Source organism: Micromys minutus (genome assembly GCF_963924665.1).
Source record: "Micromys minutus genome assembly, chromosome: X".
In the NCBI taxonomy this organism is placed as follows: domain Eukaryota; kingdom Metazoa; phylum Chordata; class Mammalia; order Rodentia; family Muridae; genus Micromys; species Micromys minutus.
Window position 1 is genome coordinate 36855524 of NC_137970.1, and position 22559 is coordinate 36878082.

The window sequence follows — 22559 nt, forward strand, 5'->3', positions numbered from 1 at the left end:
TCCACTCTAATATATCTTAATATATGGAATGGTAGTCAGTTTAGTATTAGTACTTTTATTCAAGTTTTGGAGAGAGTACCTGGAAGTGCTGAGAAGGTAGATTCTTTTGTTTTAGAATGAAATTCTCCATAGATGTCTGTTAAATCCATTTGATTCATAATTTGTGTTAGTTTCATTGTGTCTATGTTCAATTTCTGCTTCCATAATCTATCCATTGATGAGAGTGGAGTGTTGAATTTTCCCAGTATTATTGTGTGTGGTACAATATATGCTTTGAGTTTTAGGAGTTTTAGTAGAGTTTTTTTTTTTTTTTTTAATGAATGTTGCTTCTCTTGTATTTGGAGCATAGATGTTCAGGATTGAGAGGTGATCTTGATATATTTTTCCTTTGATGATTAAAAAAGTGTCCTTCCCTGTACTTTTTGATGACCTTTGGTTAGAAATCTATTATATTCCATACAAAAATGGCTAATCCAGCTTGTTTCTTGGTACCATTTTCTTGAAAATTTTTTTCCCAACCTTTTACTCTGAGGTAGTGCCTGTTTTTATTGCTGAGATGAGTTTCCTCTATGCAACAAAATGCTGATCCTGTTTATGCATCCAGTCTGATAGTTTCTTAATATTGGGGAATTGAATCCTAATTGCTGTACAGGTAGAATTATGTTTGTGTCCTTTTCTCCTTTGATATTTGCTGCAAGATTAGATTCTTGCTTTTCCTAGGGTGAAGTTTCTCTCTTTGTGGTAACATTTTCCATCTATTATTCTTTGTAGAGCAGGATTTGTGGACTGTTATTGTATAAGTTTGCTTCCCCATCTATGTTAATTGAGAGTTTTGCTGAATACAGTAACCTAGGCTGTCATATGTGTTCTCTTAGGGCCTTTATGTCCTCAGTCCAGAATCTTTTAGCTTTCATAGTCTCTGTTAATAAGTCTGATGTAATTCTGATTGGACTGCCTTTGTATATTACCTGTTCTTTTCCCCTTACTACTTTTAGTATTATTTTTGTTGTTGTTGTTGTTGTTGTTTGTTTGTTTTGAACATTTGTTGTTTTGACTATTATATTTTGAAAAGTATTTCTTTTCTGGTCCAATCTATTTTGGGTTCTGTAGGCTTCATCTATGTTTGTGTTCATCCCTTTCTCTTGGTTAGGGAAGTTTTCCTAAAAAATAATTTAAAAATAATTTTATTAAAGATATTTATTGGGCCATTTAGTTGGGAGTCTTAGCTCTCTTCTATACATATTATCCTTAGGTTTGGCCTTCTCATTGTATCCTGGATTTCCTGGATCTTTTACATTAGAATCTTTTTGATTTTTAAATTTTCTGTGACTGTCTTTTCAATGATTTCTATGGTATCTTTTGTTCTGGAGATTTTCTCTTCCACCTCTTTTATTCTTTTGGTGATGCTAGCATCTATGACTCCTGATGTCATTCCTAGGTTTTCCAACTTCAGTGTTGTCTCTGTTTTTGATTTCTTCATTATTTCTATTTCTATTTTCAGGTGATTTCTTCATTGTTTCTATTTATGTTCCCAGAACCTTCATTTGATTTTTGTGTTTCCTCTCTAAGGATTTCAACTTGTTTGTGTGTGTTCTCCAGGGTTTCCTGTACTTCATTGTTTCATTTATGTGCTTCTATAGAATCTCCATCATCATAATGAAGTATGATTTTAAGTGTATATTTTGTTTTACTGGTGAGTTGGAATATCCACTATTTGTTTTGGTAGTAGAACTGGGTTCTGATGTTGCCAGGTTGTCTTGGTTTCTGTTGTTAAGATTCCTGTGCTTTCTTTCCCCCTTGCCATTTTATTAATGGTGATGCTAGGTGATCTTGTTGTTTCTTAAAGGAGCTTGTCTCTACTGTGGGTTTCTGGGCCCAAGGTCTCCAGAAGATGATTCCTGGGTGTTTCACTCACTGTGTAGACTGTGAGTTCCTAAGGCAGTGTCTATTCCTGATGTAGCCAGGTTGACTTTGAGCATGGCCTGGAGGTGTCTGCTTCCAGACATTACCTCCACCTTCAACCTGAGAGTTCTGGGTATATTCTCCCTTGATAGATAGTAGGGAGGGATTGTGGACTCTCTTCTGCACTCAGGAGTGAGAAGACTCCCGATGCTCTTCAAATCACCCAGCACCCTGTGGGCACACCAGTGAGATGAAACTTTGCTGGGTCTGTGTGATTTTTTTTCTTTATTTTTTTATATGGTGGATTAAAATTACCTTGATGGATTGCTGTACCAACTCTTAAGTCCCTGGGGTAGAGCATATGTGTTCCTGGTAAATTATCATTCTGATATGTTCTTGAATTTGGTTTAGGAAAATTTTATTGAGTATTTTCACATAGATATTCAACTTCTCTTTTTGTGTTGGGTCTTTGTGTGACTTAGGCATCTGTGAAACTGTGGATTCATAGAATGAAATGGGGTCCCATGGCGTTTTGATACCCCAGAGAAGCAGGATGCTGAAGTAGTGATGTAGGAGGGAATGGGAGGGGGAACACAGTCTTTGAGATAAAGGCCAGGGGGATGGGTTGGGGAATTCCTGGAAAGAACTCTGGGAAGGAGGATAACATTTGAAATGTCAACAAATAAAATTATTAGTAAAACAAGCTAACAAACAAAGAACTCAAGTTGTCAGGCTTGCAAATCATGTTCATTTTACCTGCTGAGTAATCTTCCTGGACCATTTCTTTTATTTAATTTTTTGAAGATTTACTTATTTATTATACATGAATACACTGTAGCTATCTTTAGACATACCAGAAGAGGGCATCAAATCTCATCACAGATGGTTGTGGAATTTGAACTCAGGACCTCTGGAAGAGCAGTTTGTACTCTTAACCACTGAGCCATCTCTCCAGCCCTAGCATAATAGTTTTAATGAAAAAAAAACCTAACAAAATGAAACACACATTAAAAAGGAAGGTTGATGAAAAGACAGGTTCTTATAGGATGATAATCTATTACTTCCAATAGTTTTACAATGAGTTATATTGTCTTCTCCAGCCAGTAGTCAAAATTGATTGAAGAAAAGATCATTTAGAGACTGCCATACCTGGGGATCCATTCCATATGCAGCCACCAAACTCACACACTATTACTGATGCCAAGAAGTGTTTACTATTAGGAGCCTGATATGGATGCCTCCTCAGAGGCTTTGCCAGAGTCATACAGATACAGTTGAGTATGCTTGCAGTTAATCATTTGACTAAACACAGGGAGCCAAATAAAGGAGTTAGAGAAAGGACTGAAGGAGCTGAAAGGGTTTGCAACCCCATGAAAAGAACATTATCAACTGTAAAAACCAGCCAGAGCTCCAGGGACTAAAACATCAGCCAGTTAGTGTACATGGAGAGACCCATAGCTCCTGTTGCATATGTAGCAGAGGACACCATTGTCTGGCATCAAAGGGAGGAGAGTCCTTTGGTACATTGAATGCTCATTTTCCTAGTGTAGGGAAATGCCAAAGTGCAGAAGTGGTAGAGGATAGTTGAGAGAGGAAGCACCTTCATTGAAGCAAGGGCAGGGGGGTTGGGAGTGGGGGTGTGAAATAAAATTTGAAATGTAAATACCGAGACTATCTAATCAAAGTTAAAAATAAATGTAAAGTGGTTAAATAAATAAATAAAAATAAAAATGGATGTTCCTCATAAGTGTCCCGCACAACTGTCTCGCCAGCAAGAACACATGAAATAGAATTTTTCTGTGGTAAAGCTTTAATGCTCTCGAGAGGCAGAGCATAAGCTTGCAATATGTGAAGACGAAGACCCCGAACTATCTAGCCCATCCCCTTATAAAGGAATCAGTCCTTGCCTTGGACATGGAGCCCCCTGATTGGTTGAAACTCATCAGGCCCTATGATGCCACGGGAGAGGCAGAGCTCAAGGAGTGGAAAGTTACCCAGCACGTGCACACATGACTTGTTTACTGCTAACTCCAGCTGGATGTCAGTGCCATCTTGTAATGGAGAATGTGCAGGCAGCGCCCCACACATAAGTTTGTAGTTAATTATGAAAACTTCCTTCATCTGCCTCTAACTAAGCACTCTCTCTCTCTTCTTATCTCCCTCTCTCTCTGTTTCTTTCTCTCTCCCTTAATCTGTCTTCCTTCCTTCCTTCCTTTCATTATTTCTCTTTTTATTGGAGAAAATGCTTTACTATATAGTTCCAATTGACCTGGAACTAGTTAACTTGTTATGCAGACCAGACTAGATTTGACCTCCCAGAGATCTACCTATCTCTGACATCTAAGTGCTGATAGTTCCACCATACCTAGCTACACGTTTCTGTGTCTTTATTTTTTAAACGTATTATTCTTATATGTTGTAGAATGTTAAAATTTTAATGTTACTAATATAGAAATTATTAAGGATTATAAAATCATATCTTTTAAAATATTCTATTGAAAAACACATGTACATACTCACAAACATGTATATGTTCATGTGCCAGAATTTCAGGAAGTTTAAAAACCTTTATAAAAGACATGGAGGCAGGAGAAATGGCTCAGTGGCTAAGAGTATTGATTTCTCTTCCCAGGGTCCTGAGTTCACATCCCAACAACCATATGGAGGCTTACAACCATCTGTAATGAGATCGCATACCCTCTTCTGGTGTGTATGAAGACAGAGACAGTGTACTTATACATAATAAATAAGTAAATTTTAATAATTTTATACTAATGAATGAACTGGATATAAGAGGATTAGAAATAGATCTGTATCTTTATTACACTTGACCTTTATGTATCTGTATTTGATAAAGCATTTATCACTAATAAATGTTACATTTTCTCAAAATAATATGTAATTATTAAAAATAAGATAAGCAGAATGTTTTCAGTTACTTAATAAACAGACCCATTTTATGCATTGTAATGATTTGCCATAATCAAATATGGATCACAAAAATCCCCCAGAGCCAAATGGATCAAATACGATCTTTTGAAATCTAAGGAACATTTTGTAAATTTTCAGAGTTAAAAGCTTTGCATACTTTGAAACAAATGGCCCCATTTAAGGGTAGTAGCACCATGTGAAAATGTTAAAATACAAATCATTATTTAGTGCATAGAGGTAGAAGTGCCCATTTATAGGAACTCACCTACCTCCATGAGGTCAACTCTTTGGGATTCTGGGCTACATTTTGATTAGCAAGGTAGTTTCTAGAGAAAAGGTGAAGAAGTGACTTGTTTCAATAAGGAAACTGAATAAACTGCATCAGAAACTTCTGAAACTTTAAGTGTGTTCACTATTAAGGTAAACTATCTATTAGTGTTACTTTCCAGTATAGAAATTTTTAAAATCAGAGTTCTGGGTGCCACATGCTGTTTGGTTTGAGTGCTTTTCTGGAAAGATAAGGTTTCCATTTCTTTTGCATGTGTTGAGTGGCTGAAAGAAAAGTAAAGCAGAACATAAAGCAAATATTACAGAGGCGAGAAAATGGCAAAGGTATTGACCCTGCTCTATACTTGTGGATGCATTGTTTATGTATATTGTTTATAGAGACCACCCTGCTTCATCTCTTGGACAAAATAGATTTACAAGATCTAATTCATCAAATAATTAAGATCTGTTATAAGATGGGATTGTGTGCTTTGAAATCTCTCAAGAGTTTCTAAGGAAGGCCTAATGAAGGTGCATTTCAAAAGAAAGTTTTGCAACCCTGAGGAAGACAGATTTAAACAGAAAGGGGTAAAGAGGCAGAAGAACACAAAAAATTGTACCCCTTCCCTTGTGCAAAAAGAGGACATAGGTTAGAGACTAAACTTATATACACTTAAGGTCACATGGAAGATGTTAATAGAAATGTTAGACATGATGACAAAGAATCAGAAATATTCTATTCAATTAGTTGGATACCATGTGTTACACAGCAACCTAAACAGTCTTTTATTTTATCATATATCAGAAGTATTATGCAAATGTATGGAGTTTTTATTTCCTTTAATATTCTGTGATATTTGGATAAAAAGGCACACAAACAAGGAGTTTTATGATTATAAGCTATCCTTCATTACTTGGTGGTGAAATAACATTAGTGAAAAGGAACTCTCTCAATAACTCACCACTAATACAGTTATTTTTTCTTGAAAATGATTATTTGGGAACTGAAATATCAAAATTTAAAAAGATGTCTCAGCAATGAAATAAAGCAGTATATAGCTGTTTATTTTACTTTGGCAGACACTGTTATTAGAAACTAAAAGACAGTGAAGAATTCAGTGTTATTATGTAGGAAGTGAGTCCAGTACTACCAGAGTCAATTAGTTGCAAGTAACCTTAGAGCTGGAATGTGATGGAGTTGATTTTAAAAAGACTCATTTTCGTGTATATTTACATATATTTTCAGGTTTCTAGCATTTTTCAATTCCTTAAATATGCATTTTCCAAAGCATGTTTACAAACTCAAAGCCAAAAGTATTTAAAATATCAATTTAATATAACTTAGAACAGCAGTGTTTTGGCCCTTTCCATTTATATTGTGTAGAAAAACAGACTTCACTGTGGAGAAAAAAAGTATGTTCAGATTAAAACTTTAAATTGGTGGCTAGTAGCCCAGTTATGAAAAACTTGGCTGCCTGATGCTCCTTGGTAATGTGTTTCACAGGCTGTTGTTTTCTGCTGACCATCTATTTACAGTGATTTACTCCAAATATGTGGGCACCTTAAGTATATGGGTGTTGTCCAAGAAAAAAAAAAGGAATCCATTTATTCTAAATGATGAAATGAGAGGCAACACACAATGGCTTCTGTTGATCACTTCCTAATTCTTAAATTGAAAACAGACTTGCCAGAGATGCTTGGAGAAAAGTAAAGGAGTCAATGAAGTATGAAGAAGAAGCTGTGGGCACAGCAGTGATGTAGACATAGAGAAGAGGTAGAAAATGATTGAGCCTTTAAGGAACTTTTAAATTACATTGATGAGGATGAATGCTATTCAAACAAAATGATGAGCTCTATTACAAAGCAGAATAAAAATATAGGTTACTAATTTGATACATTAAAAAGATACACACTCTGACTGAAAAAAATAGCCTAATAATGGTTCCAATTAAGACATCTCCAGTTTATATACATCCAGCAACTATGGCATTTGAGGTTAATATTATTAAATTATTTATGAATTTACCTAGTAATTTAACTCAATATGAAATATGCACTTGTACTGAATAAACCTATTGTGACAAGCATTTGCAAAAGGGCTTAAAGATAAATGGATTAATAATATGGGTTTCTTAATGTTTACAAGCTCTAAAAATAGAGGAATGAGGGGTAAAAATGTGAAATTCAACTGTAAATTCAATATAATAATTTTCATCTCAGAACTGATAAAATGATACATGAATACATGTGGGAAAAGTGGACCATACCATGAGACAGAAGAACTGGTAAGGTTCAGCAGACTCATATACCAGGATATCTGAGAATTTAGAATGACTGGAGTACAGAAGCTTCCAGCCAAACTCCCTGATCCAGAACATGTAACTGTGACACTCCACTGAGAGGACTATGACAATCAGTCACATTGCATAAAGACCAGACCAGGAACTCTCCAAGCAAATGTGGTCTCTAGATAAGACCAGGATGTTCAGTCAATGAACTTCCTTTCCCTTCTAGGGCATTCCTTTCAACAAAAGATATTTAATTTTTGATTCACTCAGAGTAAGGTGTATGTATTTACATACACCATCAAATAAAACATTTTGGAAAACCAAGGACCATCTCTTCAAATAGGATTCCTCCAGGGCTTGAGGAGGTCTTTTTCCTAAAGAACCTTGCTTCAAACTCCAGAAGGCTGTTTCTTTTCCAGGCCTTCTGTACTCTCAGCACTCACTTAGATCCAAACCAGTTTGAGCCTAAATCCAAGCCTCAGACTTGCCCTTCTTGCCTGATGATGGATTCATAGATGACTTGGTGGGAAACATCAAATTGTTCCAAAATTCCCATGGTCCCCAGCGGAGGTGTCTGGACACACAGGAGACTAAGAACAACAGCAACCATCCCAGAGCCTGCTGTTTCCTCCTGGAGAAAACACAGAGTGAGGATCCCTGTTACAGACTGTGTTCTGAGTCACTTGAGCTGCTGTCAGGAAGCACTAGAGCACCCCAGATTTGAGGCAGACACCAAGCCCAGCAGACAGAGAAGGTTGTTATTAATTGTACTGAAGAGTAAAAAGTTGTCAAAGGACACTGATTCCTTGCCCTAGGGCCCTCTCCTCTGCAGGTAATCCAACCCGGAACTTTCTTGAGAAGAACAGTTCCCAGAATAACCACAGAAAGTCCCGATGACCTCTGTGGAAGGTTTCAACGCCCAAGGTGTGCCCCAGGTGTATGATTCATGTGACAAATGGTTTAACTGATGAATAATACATGACTCTTCCCCTTTGAATTTCCTCATTCTCCCCGTCCTCCCCCTCTTTTGTGGTTTTTGCCTTTATAAGCCCGTCACAAGTTCAGGCCGGAGTCGAACTCTTCTACCCCTGTGTGGTAGTATGAGTCTCGACCCCAGCATGCTGGCCTGAGATCTCGCTCCATTTCACTTTCAATAAACTTCCTCGTGCAATTGCAGCAAGTCTGGTCTCGGTGCCTCGCTGGGTGCGCGCCTCTACTGAGATTTGAGTGAGGGTCTGCCTTCGGGGGTCTTTCATTTGGGGACTAGTCTGGGATTTGCGCGACAACCCAGGGGTCCTAGACCTACTTGGAGGTAAGGATTTTCTTTCCTTTCTTTCCTCGTTGTCCTGTTGTGATTCTGTGTTTGTAGATTGTTCAGAGATCTGGTGCGATTGCAGTTCCATTTTTGCAAACACTCTAATCGAGTCTGCTCTTCCAGAGGAGGAGCGGAGTGGACTGGGGTAGATGTATTCAGGTGTCTGCCATTTGTTCACCCTGGGAGATGTCCCAAAAGGACAGGGGGAGGACCAGGGACGCCTGGTGGACCCCCACGGGGAAAGTCAGGAGATCAGTTTTTCTTCTTGACAATATGTGTCAGAGGGCCAATTTTAGACCATCTGACTCTTTTCAGGATTTCTGGTCGACTCGAGGTCAGCGACTGACTTTGTCTCTCTGTTTTGTAGTATTTGTGATTGTTTTTCTTGTGTGTGTGACAGAACTAGAAATGGGCCAGACCATGACGACCCCACTAACACTGACTTTGGACCATTGGACGAACGTTAAGACAAGGGCTCATAATCTTTCTGTTGAAGTTAGGAAAGGATCATGGCAGACTTTCTGCTCCTCCGAATGGCCAAGTTTTGGTGTAGGATGGCCTTCAGAGGGAACTTTTAATCTATCTCTCATCTCTGCTGTCAAGCGAATTGTTTTTCAGGCTTCAGGGGGACACCCTGATCAGGTTCCATACATCACTGTGTGGGAGGACCTGGTCCAAAACCTGCCACTCTGGGTGAGACCCTGGACAGCAGGGGCAGAAACAGCGATGGTGGCCGTGGTCACGAAACTAAAAGTCCCTCCTCCAGACAAGCCGGCACCCGCTCCATCGGCCGCCACGCAGATTTATCCTGAAACTGACGATGGTTCCTTTCTCCTCGACCACCCTCCACCCCCATATCCTCAACCAGTTTCTCATGCAAGTCCTTCGCAGGTGCCAACTCCCACTGACTCCCAGTCGACCTCTGAAACAGGACGGGCAGCTGGGACCCGAAGCCACCGGGGTCGCAGTCCAGAGGGAAATGACTCGGGGCTTGGCTCTGCTATTGCCCTACCATTACGGACTTATGGACCCACCCCCAGTTCTGGGAGAACTAGTCCCGATACAGTATTGGCTGTTTTCATCAACCGATATGTATAACTAGAAAACTAACCACCCCTCTTTTTCAGAGAACCCCTCAGGCCTGACGGGACTCCTTGAGTCCCTGATGTTTTCTCATCAGCCCACTTGTGACGACTGCCAGCAGCTTTTGCAGGTCCTCTTTACTAAGGAAGAGAGGAAGAAGATCCACCTGGAAGCTAGAAAAAATGTTCCAGGACCAGATGGGATCCCCACCAATATCCCTAATCTTATAGATGCAGCTTTTCCCTTGATCCACCCTGACTGGGATTACAACACTGCAGAAGGTAGGGAGCGTCTCACAGTCTACCGGGCTCTAGTGGCGTGTCACAAGGGAGCCGCAAGGCAACCCACAAATTTGGCTAAGGTAGGAGAAGTCCTGCAAGGTCTGGTGGAGCCACCCTCTGTCTTTGTAGAGTGCTTGATGGAGGCTTACAGGAGATATACCCCATTTGATCCCTCCTCAGAGGGACAGCAGGCAGCTGTAGCCATGGCTTTTATAGGACAGTCGGCCTCTGATATCAAGAAGAAGTTACAAAGATTAGAGGGGCTCCAAGCTTATACTTTACAGGATTTAGTAAAAGAAGCAGAGAAAGTGTATCATAAGAGAGAGACTGAGGAAGAGAAGCAGGCAAGAGAAAAGAGAGAGACAGAAGAAAGAGAGAATCGGCGTGATCGCCTCCAAGAAAGGAATCTGACTAGGATTTTGGCCACAGTAGTAGGTGGAGAAAGGTTAGAGAAAGGACAGTCAGGGTACCTGGGCAACAGGGCAAGAAGACCCCCGGGCAGACAGAGACCACGACTTGAAAAGGACAAGTGCACCTACTGTAAGGAAAAAGGGCATTGGGCCAGAGAATGCTCCCGAAAGAAACAAAAGGGCCCCAAGGTGCTGGCCCTTGAAGAAGATTAGCAGTTGGCTCTCTTGTCTGAAAGCCATTGCCGCAGTAGCCCTGCTTGTCAAAGAAGCTGACAAGCTCACCCTGGGTCAACGTGTGACTATAATCGCCCCCCATGCCTTAGAAAGCATTGTACGACAGCCCCTGACCGCTGGATGACAAACGCTCCAATGACTCATTACCAGAGCCTGTTACTAACTGATTGAATAACTTTTGCTCCCCCTGCTATCCTCAACCCTGCCACCCTACTCCCCTAAGCAGGTGAATCTACTCCTGTGCACCGATGCGCTGATAACCTGGCCGAGGAGACTGGAGTCAGAAAGGACCTGACTGATCAACCTTGGCCAGGTGTGCCTAGCTGGTATATGGATGGCAGCAGCTTCGTGGTGGAAGGAAAAAGAAGAGCAGGAGCAGCGGTGGTAGATGGGAAGCAGGTACTATGGGCCAGCAGTCTCCCCGAGGGGACGTCTGCTCAAAAAGCTGAACTTTTGGCACTAATTCAAGCTCTGCGCCTGGCAGAAGGTAAGGCTATCAAGGTCTATACTGACAGCCGCTATGCCTTTGCCCCCGCCCACATTCATGGGGCCATCTAAAGGCAGAGGGGCCTGCTCACATCGGCAGGGAGAGACATTAAAAACAAAGAAGAAATCCTGGCTCTTCTAGAAGCCATACACCTACCCAAGAAATTGGCCATTGTCCATTGCTTAGGACATCAGAAGGGGACTGACCCAGTTACACGGGGAAACCAGATGGCAGATCAGACAGCCAAACAAGCCACCCATGGAACTGTGGTGCTAATAGAAGAAACCAGAGGTCACCCACCAGAGCCCCCTGAGCTCCCACACAAAGACTGTGCCCTGACTGAAGATGGGCGAATGGTCTTACCAGCTAAAGAAGGGCAAGACTATGTAAAAAGATTAGAGACATGTCAAGCCTGTACTTTGACCAATGCCGTCCGACCGTTCAAGGAACCTGGAAAGAGATTGAGTAGAGATCGATCAGGAGTTATTGGGAAATAGACTTTACTGAAATTAAGCTGGGAAAGTACGGTAATAAATATCTTCTAGTTTTTATAGACACTTTTTCATGATGGGTAGAAGCCTTTCCCACAAGATCTGAAACTGCTCAGGTGGCGACCAAGAAGATACTAGAAGAAATTCTGCCCAGGTTCGGGATTCCCAAGGTAATTGGGTGGGACAACGGCCCAGCTTTTGTTGCCCAGGTAAGTCAAGTGTTGGCCACCCAACTGGGGACTAATTGGAAATTACATTGTGCTTACAGACCCCAGAGCTCAGGACAGGTAGAAAGAATGAATAGAACTCTAAAAGAGACCCTTATTAAATTAGCTATTGAGACCGGTGGCAAAGACTGGGTGACCCTCCTCCCCTTTCTGCTTCTTAGAGTCTGAAACTCGCCAGGGCATTTCGGCCTTACCCCTTATGAAATCCTACATGGGGGACCGCCCCCCTTAATGGAGTCATGTGGGATATTGGATCCTAGCACTAACTCCCCCTCCTCCTCTGTTCTATTTACCCACTTAAAGGCCTTAGAAGTTATTAAAACACAGATCTGGAGTCAAATCAAAGAAGCCTATGCTCCAGGAACCAACACGGTACCCCACGGTTTCCAGGTCAGAGACTCAGTCCTGGTCAGAGGACATCGAGCTGGCACGCTTGAGTCTCGGTGGAAGGGACCCTACCTGGTGCTGTTGACTACCCCCTCGGCAGTCAAGGTCACGGGACTGCTGCTTGTGTCCATGCCTCCCATGTAAAGAAGACACCCAGTCAAGGCAAAGATAACCATGAAGACAATTGGACAGTGGCAGCCGGTAACAATCCTCTTAAGCTACGCCTTCATCGTAGCCCCAACCTTGGGTAATAACCCCCATGCCCCTCAAAAATTAACTTGGGAAGTGCTTAAGGAAGGAGGGCTCTGTGCTGCCCTAAAAGAAGAATGTTGCTTTTATGTAGATCATTCTGGTGTCATAAGAGATTCTATGGCAAAGCTTAGAGAAAGACTAGAAAACAGAAAAAAAGAAAGAGAAACATACCAAGGATGGTATGAAAATTGGTTTAACCGGTCACCCTGGTTCTCTATGCTAGTCTCCACTTTGGTTGGGCATTTACTCATTTTGATGTTAATCCTAAACTTTGGGCCATGCATCCTCAATAGACTGGTGATTTTATGAAAGAAAGGGTGAGTGCTGTACAGGTAATGGTCCTAAGACAACAATACCAGATATTACAAGAAGCTGAGGGATCGCTCTAAGATTAGAGCTTTTTACAAAAAGAAAAAGGGGGGAATGAAGAGTAAAAAGTTGTCAAAGGACACTGATTCCTTGCCCTAGGCCCTTCTCCTCTGCAGGTAATCCCACCTGGAACTTTCATGAGAAGAACAGTTCCCAGAATAACCACAGAATGTCCCGATGACCTCTGTAGAATGTTTCAACGCCCAAGGTATGCCCCAGGTGTATGATTCATGTGACATATGATGAATAATGTATGATTCTTCCCCTTTGAATTTCCTCATTCTCCTCCTGTCCTCTCCCTCTTTTGTGGTTTTTGCCTTTATAAGCCCGTCACAAGTTCAGGCCGGGGTCGAACTCCTCTACCCCTGTGTGGTGTATGAGTCTCGACCCCAGCATGCTGGCCTGAGATCTCGCTCCGTTTCACTTTCAATAAACTTCCTCGTGAGATTGCAGCAAGTCTGCTCTTGGTGCCTCGCTGGGTGCGTGCCTCTCCTGAGATTTGAATGAGGGTCTCCCTTCGGGGGTCTTTCATTACTAGAATGATGCAGAAAAAGCTTGTCTGAAGTGGTAACTTCAAAGATATTTTGAGAAATACTTGAGGAAATTCAGGCATTTTATGAGTGTTATTTTACTAGTATAAAGTCTATCAAACACATTAATTTGTCATGATATGTTTGGTGATTCTCTTACAGTTCTGTATAATTTTTTGTTTCATTTCAGATTATCATAAATTGTATGTTGACTATCAAATCAAGAAATTTTCATTAGATTGAATTGAAAGTCATTGGTAAATAATGTGTTGTGAAAGACCCTAGGGGCTTTCTCCAGACTTAATCCTACCTCCTCAGGTCAAGGCTAGGCCAAGTTTTCTACCCACAGTTTTTGGGAGAAGCAGAAACATTCTTGAAAAAACACAGAATGTGCTGACTGATAGCAATCTGACCCTCTAGAGAGTCCCAATCAGGGTCCTGACACATATGCTCACTAACCAATAGGTATTTAAAACTCATTATGTTTAATTTTTACACACCAACAAAACTTTGACTATCTCCATGTTACATTTTGGTTTACATATACTTTCTGATCATTGTAAATAGTAAGATTTCAATGTAATCTGTGAAACCTTTAAAAAATCAAGTACTGACAAAATATATTTATATGGTTTTATGCTAAAATGCTTTTAATGATCTGTACATGTATCTATGTTTTTCTACACACACACACACACACAAACACAAACACATATAAAGGTCAATATGCTTAGCCAATGAATTAAAATTATAACCTTGCTGATATAACCTGTACCACTAAAAAGGATAAAAAACAGCCTTTTTGGGGTTGCCTCTCCTCTGGATGTAGGCCACCATAGTGCACTGGACAAATAAATCTCATGCTTTTTGCATCGATTCCTGATCTCTTGTGTCATTCATGGGAGTCTCAAATAGGTAAGACTCAATTTAGGTCTTACAGATACTGGATCAGTTTTCTTGTTTTAACTTTTGATACTTTATATTTTAATTCTAAATTTAATGCAGTAGAATAGCAATTTAAGCATTTAAGCCAAAAAATATTAAAGTTCAGCTGTTTAAATGTGGAACACTTAAGATTTACTAATGTGCAAACTCTCAAGATGGCTGAGATCCAAAAACAGGAGAGTATATTGTACTGTACATTCTGTGTCATTTCTGCCTTTTTCTTATACTCAAATATTGATGATTTGCCAGAAGAATCCTGAAATATGCCATAAATGAATGATTTGCTAGCATGACACTAGTAAATACCAATAAAAGGCCTTCAAGCCGTAGAGTTGTTAGAATAACAGTCACTAATAGAATGTACTGAACACTTAACTAATTGCAAGGTATTCTAAGAATTTAGTTGTTAAATATTCTAACAATTGAGTACAAAAGTCTGTTAAGTAAAACTTTACTGTCATCTTGATGGGATTTACAATCACTCTGAAAATAAAGCTCTGAGCATATCTGTTTTGGATTATCTGGTTTATATTAGTTGAAGTGGGAAGACTTACTATAAACACAAGAGGAACTGTGGAGAGCTTTTTGGCAGCACTGCACAGTTGGAGGCAGGAATTTTGACATCAGCAGGTCAATAGAAGTAAAGTAAAGGCAGAAATCTGACTCTGGCCCTGGGCTCAGGAAACTGGCCTGGATTAAGAACATTTACATTAAGAACTTTACTGAGCTCAGGGCTGGCTCAGTGGGTGAAGGTGTGGCAGTCACTTTGTCTTCTGAAAGTCCCTTTTGTCTCTGTCTCCCAGCAGCCTAGCCACCAGAAAGATGTTTACAGGAATTTTGATTATTGGCTTGCTTGTTCCTTAACTAGGAATTGATCTTTTCTTTCTGCATATACTTAAAGTGGATTAAAAAAGGATTGAAATACAAAGAAAAAGAAAAGAAAAGAAAAGAAAGGAAAAGAAAAACAAACTTTAACCTAAGAACTAGCTGGAGTCATGTCTGTCTGTTTTTTTTGTTTCTTTGTTTTTTTTTTTTTTTTTTTTTTTTTTTTTTTTTTTTTTCCTTTTCAATCCTTGCTTCTGCTCTGGGGAACCCGTTATTTGACCAAATTGGTTTTGGTCAAGGAACCATTCCATACTGGATAAAAAAAGTGACAGGTAATTAATTAGAGGGCCCCAAAGTTCTTTGAATTTTCTCCTACTGTGGATTACAATATGACCTACTTCAGTCATTGTACCTTTTCTTCCATGATACACTGAATCCCTGGAAATGTAAACCAAAATCAAAATTTCTTCCCTTCAGATCCTTTAGTCATTATTTTGTCATAGTGTAAAACCTCATTTCTGGGACCCCAGCTTGAGTCTCGGGACATGGGGTTACCCAATGAAACATGAGAGACCTTCTTGCTGCAAAAGCACGAGGTAGTTTAATGGTGGAGCTCCGGACTGATATGCATCTCACACAGGATACAGAAGTAAAGACCAGGAGACTTGAAAACTGGGGGTTTTTATAGGGAGGGGGTTGGGAGAGAGGGTGGGGGCTGGGATGAATTAGTACAAAGTTCACCCAACACACATAGCTTACAAGCAGTTAGGAGATCTGGAGAATGGTGAAACAGATGCTTATCTAAGTCGGGATACATTTGATTAAAAACTAATTTACTTTTGAATAGACTCTGGAGGGGCTCATTTGACTGTAGGCATTGTTGTAAAAGACAGCCTAGGCCAGCTTCTGCATTCCTATCTTATCTTTAAGGTCAGTTAACCTAGCCTCAGGAATGTTTTAACAATGGGTTTAGCTGGGCATGCCTGGACTTGTTTTACATCATTTTCAGTCCAAGGCCTTTAAGTTTACAACCTACCCTTTTTTCCCCAACTTACATGAGTTTTTTAGACTGAACATTTAATTTCCTTTCAATAGCAATATGACAACTAATACAGAAGAGTAGTATTGAGAAATAGTGTCATTTCTGTGAAAATCTTGATCACATGGTATTGTGCCTTTGGAATTGGATTAAGGGTGGGGGGTTTTGTGAAAAGATGACATCCCAGGTTTTGGTACCAATGTTAGGGAAAGAATGAAGAGAGTGGAGAGTTATGGCAGAGGGAGGTGCGAAGAGGCCTAGGGTCAAGGGAGATGCCTCTAGGGGACACATGTTGGGAATCCCTTCACCCTGAAGAAACAGCCACACAATGGTATAGTACAGAATAGAGTTTATTCCGGTCATGGGAGAGTTAAGAGTGTAGTACAGGCAGAGAGAGAGAGACAGAGAGAGAGAGAGACAGAGAGAGAGAGAGAGAGAGAGAGAGAGAAGAGAGAGGAGTAGAGGAGTAGAGGAGAAGAGGCAGGCCATGAGGACGTGGAGGGAGAGGGTGAAGGGAAGGGAGAGAGGAGGGGTAAGTGTGGAGAGCAAGGCTGCAAGATGCCAAGAGACCTAGGGAGGCAAGAGAGAGGAGGGGGCAAGCAGCTCCTTTTATAGTGTCAGGTCACTGGGGCAGAGCATACCTGGCTATTGCCAGATAATTGAGGGGTGAGGTTTACAGAATTTCATCAGGGAGTTATTTAAGAATTGTGGCCTTTAGGTTAGAAAAGTTCTTGAATACCATTATATCTGTCAAATGAGCCATATTGATAGGATAGTGAGAGACAATAATGTTAAAAGAAACAATAACATTAGAGGCCTTTCCTATGAGATTAGAGAACATTTATGTGACAGTCTGGCAGATAATCTGACTGCAGTTCACACATTTTCTAAGTATTTCAGTGATGCTGAATTTATAAGTAATGGACAATTGCTGTGGTGAAGAAAATTTCAAATAAGGATAACATGCAAGCTTAGTCAGGGGTATTATCACTGCTGTGATCCAGGTCTATAGTGATGTAGAAGAAAACAAGGAGGAGAAAGATAGGATTAACATAGTTTAGGGAGGCATGGAATTTAAGAGGAAGTTTTAAGTTTCAGACACAGAGAATGCAAATTACATAGCACTTGTAATTGGTAATGAACTTAGCATTACTAAAAGAAAAGTTGATCCTTTTTACTGGGATATCAAAGAAGGTGTCCTGGGGTAAATGCCCCAACCAACTTTCTAAGGCTCTATCCTGTGAAATGAAAATTTGTTTGAAAAGAGGGATCTTAAATGGAAATATATCTATGAAATATATCTCTATTAAAAACAACATCATAGGAAGGTACATAGAGAACACAAATAGGTTTGGTTTTGTTTTTGTTTTTGTTTTTTTTTTTTTTTTTTTTTTTTCCAAATTGACAACACACATAGACACAGCTAGAAAGAGAGGATATTAACTAAGAAATTGTCTTCATCTGATTGGCCTGTAGATAAGTTAGTAGGGCATTTTAAAAAATTAATTCTTGAACTGGAAGGGATTGGCTCACTGTAGGTAGTAGCAGGCTGTGTATAAGAAAGTAGACTTAGCAAGTCATGAGAATAAGCCAGTAAGCAGTGTTCCTCTGTAGCATACATTGCCTGCTTCCCGGTTTCTGCCTTGAGTTTCATGGACTGTGGTGTGGAAGTATAAGCCAAGCAAATGCTTTCTCAGTATTCTGACCATGATATTTAAATCACAACAGAAACATTTAGACTAGGACAATTTCAGTTTGTTCCAAGAAGGCCAGCCTTCATACGATATTGTCTGTATAGCATTGTACACATAGTACTAGTTTCACAGACATGAAAACAGCATATAATATGCATTTATAGTATATACAGCCATGTAGTATGGAGAGGATTATGGATTTTGCATCCCAGTTCTTGAGAGCTACTAAGGACAAGCTACTTGTGACAGGGTTAGAGTTCCTTCAATGAAACCCCAAGAGGCAATGGCATGACATTTTAAAGATGAACTCAGGTTGGAGACTCTATGAAGCCCATGAGATACTGAGAAGTATAGTTGTAGAAATGGAGTAGTACCAGGTTTAACTTAAGAGAGAGGTGCATGTAACAGACCTGGAAGGATAGAGCTATGTAAACTCTTTAAAACTCAGATAATTGTATTAATATTCTCAGATACCAGAAAAGAATCTGCAGAATGTGATTATTACTGTTGTTAAAAGATGATGTCCTGCGTTTCGGCACCAATATTAGTGAAAGGATGAAGAGAGTGGGGGGTATTGACAATGGAGGTGTGGTGGGGCCTGGAGGTGAGGGGAATGTTTCTGGGGAATACATATTGGAAATCCCTTCACTCTGAGGGACCAGGCAAACAAAGGTATAGTACAGAATGGAGTTTATTCAGGTCATGGGAGAGTTAAGAGGGTAGTAGAGGTGGAGAGAGAGAGAAAGCGAGAGAGAGAGAGAGAGAGAGAGAGAGAGAGAGAGAGAGAGAGAGAGAGAGAGAGAGAGAGAGGGAGGGAGAGGGAGAGAGAGAGGGAGGGAGGGAGAGATAGGAAAAGGCAAGCAGTCCCTTTTATAGTGTCAGGTCACTGGCGGAGAGCATACCTGGCTATTTCCGGGTAACTGAGGGGTGGGGTATACCTAGCTGTGGCTAGGTAACTAAGGGTTAGGGTTTACAGAATCCCAACAATTACCCTATGAGATTTCATTGTTGGTTTTTTTCTGATTGTGTATTACCAAGTCTCTTTTTTGAAATGGTAATGAATACTCAATGACATTGTATATTGGAAGTAAATAACTAGTTTGGGACTATATAGGGCACTACAGGTAAGCGACTGGCTTCAGTCTTAGCTAAGACATGAACTTTGCAGTCAGATTCTACTTTGCCCCAACAAACTGTATGTTAAATATATCCTTTCACAATGATTTATCTTTACGTATGACAGTTCCTGAAACAGGCACTTTTTCTGATTCAGTTTTTAAATGTTTAATTTCTTGACAGTTTTAAATACTGATTTATTTGAGTTTAATATTTTGCTAATATATTTGTTCATATTTTTTGCTGTGCAGCATTGTCATATTTCTCATTTTTATGCTTACAACATTCTTTTGCTAATTATTTACTTTACTATCTTTACTAACAGTACACTTAGATGTTTATATAGCACTACTTTACATGTTCTATCAAATGGTATGTCAAATTCTTGAATTTCACTAATTGATCTTTTTAATGGTTTCTCTTAAGTATTTCTTGTTCAGTCTTTATTTTGTAGCATTTTTCTATGACTCAGTATATATTGAATGATTTTCTACCCTTCCCCTCCACTGACATGATATTTCACTTACTGTCTTAATGAATTTCAGTTCAAAATAACATAATTTTCTCATTTTTACTGATGTAGGTAAGTAGAAAATGATATTTTCTTTTTTTATTTTTATTTTATATTCTCTGTATTTACATTTCATATATTATCACCTTTCTTACCACTCCCATCAACTCTCTAAATAGCCTTGCTTCCATGAAGGTGCTCCCTGTCATCCTGAGTGAGGCAACCTAGTCACAAAAGGACATTTCTCATCAATATTTTTCAACCCCTCACATCTTTTTTTTTCAATCCCTCACACCCTCTATTTCTGGCTCTCTTACTTATTCCTCATAGTCCTTATCCATGTTCTCTTTTATTCCATTATTATAATTATAATTATGATTACATTATAATTATAATCATACTTTTCCTTCTGCCACTAGACAGAAGCTGTACCATCCTGTATTGATAAATAAACATGGCTCAAATTTTAAAATGTCTAAAAAAGAAATAAATCAAAATGATGATAGAGTAAACAGGTCATATACATTCAAAATATTATATTATGGAACAGAAAGGAAGAAAAACAGAGATGCCAGTTGGACAACAATAAGACACTAAATAGTCTTACAGATAAAAAAGCAAATAAGTAGTAGAGGGAGAACAAAGTTTAAGACTTGTTTTAGAAAGTGAAGAAACAGTTTAGTATAGAAAAGCAGGAATAATTTTGAAAAGAAAATTGAATCTGAGTACTATAAAATTTACAAAAGCAAAGGAATTACTTCATTGTAATATACAAATATTACATTGTAGAAGTCTGAACTGAAATAAGATGTAAATAAACAAAGTAGCATTTTAAGATTCACAGACAGTAGATTTAGATACTTGAAATGAAAAGTAAATCTTGTTGATTTTTTACTTCATATATACCTTTGTGTAACAGTTGATATTTTAAAACAAAAAAAACTGATATGAATTAAATAAAAGTACTTGAGATTATATTCTATGTACTTAAATCTATATAATTTCATCACAAATAGGTAACTTATTTTTTTTTTTCTAGTTCTACGAGTTTCTTCTGAAGAAATTAAGTATGGCTTCTTGATTTGACTTTTGAGGCTCTACTCCCTTAGATAAAAATGTTTGTCGATCTATGGGGAAACCAAATACAAGTAGTTAAAGTTTGAATTCAGAGACATAAAAAATACTTTGCTGAAAGCAATGCTCAGTATCACGTCATGGTGGGGCAACAATATAACGATTGATATAGGAAGATATTAAGTTCCAGAAAAGCATAAGCTACATTGTGATACTCTGTTTGAAATTAATAACCCAAAACAACCCCTCAAAAGAAAAGCAAAATTAAATAAGATACACAACTTTACCCAATATGTGCACTTCATATTGGACGTATACTCAGTGAAATTCTCTTAGTTTGTTTCTAGCACAATATCTATCTCACACAAGGGGTCAGAAGCAGTAATAATACAAAATAGAGTCATTGAAAACAAAACAACCTTGATGATCTTTAAGACATAAAAAGTGAAAGAGTGAAAGAATGTAGGGAATACAGAAGGTTAAAAGACTAGTTGAAGCCTATGATTTTTCTTGTCTTCTTTTGATTTTTTTGGCCTAATTTGGGAATGAACCTAGAAACTTATATATACTAGTTATGTTCTCTATTTCTGACTAAGTAGCCTACTTCTTGAAAGATAATGCACTTACCCAATTTTTAGGGACACTTTTCTGTCTTGAGTTATGAAAGACTACTATAGTCTTGTTTTCCTGTGAGTCCTGGAAAGTAAGTAAGATTTTGAGAAGGTGTCTTAGTCAGGGTTTTTATTTCTGCACAAAATATCATGACCAAGGAGCAATTTGGGGAGGAAATGATTTCTTCAGCTTACACTTCCATATTCCTGTTCATCACCAAAAGAAGTCAGGACTGGAACTCAAGCAGGTCAGGAAGCAGGAGCTGATGCAGAGGCCGTGGATGTCACTTACTGTCTTGATTCCTATGCTTGTTCAGCCTGCTTTATTATAGAAACCAGGTCTACCAGTCCAGGGATGGCACCACCCACAATGGGCTGGGCCCTCCAGCCTTAATCACTAGTTGAGAAAATTCCTTACAGCTGGATTTCATGGAGGCATTTCCCCAACTGAGGTTCTTTTCTCTGTAATAACTCCAGGTTGTGTCAACTTGACACAAAACCAGCCAGTACAAGAAATAAACATGCCCCATTTTTCTGAAAGCACATTAAAAATTATTAGCTATGTATGTTAAAGAAGTTCCTTTTTCTGTCTCCCCTCAAATACTTTTCCATGTGCACTCCTACCTTTCTTTTCCAACTTAATCATTCTGCTCAACTTTCCCATCCAGCCATACTTAACTACTTTATTCCTATTTCTTAATGAGATCTATCTGTTCACTCTAGTCTTTTGCTCAATGTCTACCCACTGTAGATATATGGGATATAGTGTGTTATTCATTGATCTCATAGCTAATATCAACATATAAGAGAATACATATCATATTTCTCTTTCTGGGTCCTCATTCAAGAGGGAAACCCATGGAAAATGAAGCAAAATCATGAAACAGGAACTGAGGAGGAAGGACATCAAGAAAATAAGGCCCTCTAAATGAGCAAGAACACATAATGACTGAGGGAGAATGTACAAGACCCGCTTGGGTCTATACTATGCCCTCGGCATATATATTAAGGACTCTAATTTAGAGTTGTTATAGGATTTTTGTGCTTTTTCTTTTTTTTTAACTTCTGTTGTTTTGTCTAGTTCAAGTTCAATATGATAGTTTTTATTTTATCTCATTATGTATTGTTTTATTATAAAAATTAATGAAAGAATTGAAACCTAGACACTAGAGTAAAGGTTAACAACCAGATTGTCACTTACACCTGCTGGTAGAGGAAAAATTCAGGTTTTTGTTTTGTTTTGTTTTTCAGTAGAATGAAGCAACTCCAGGGCATATATCTTGTTCAAGA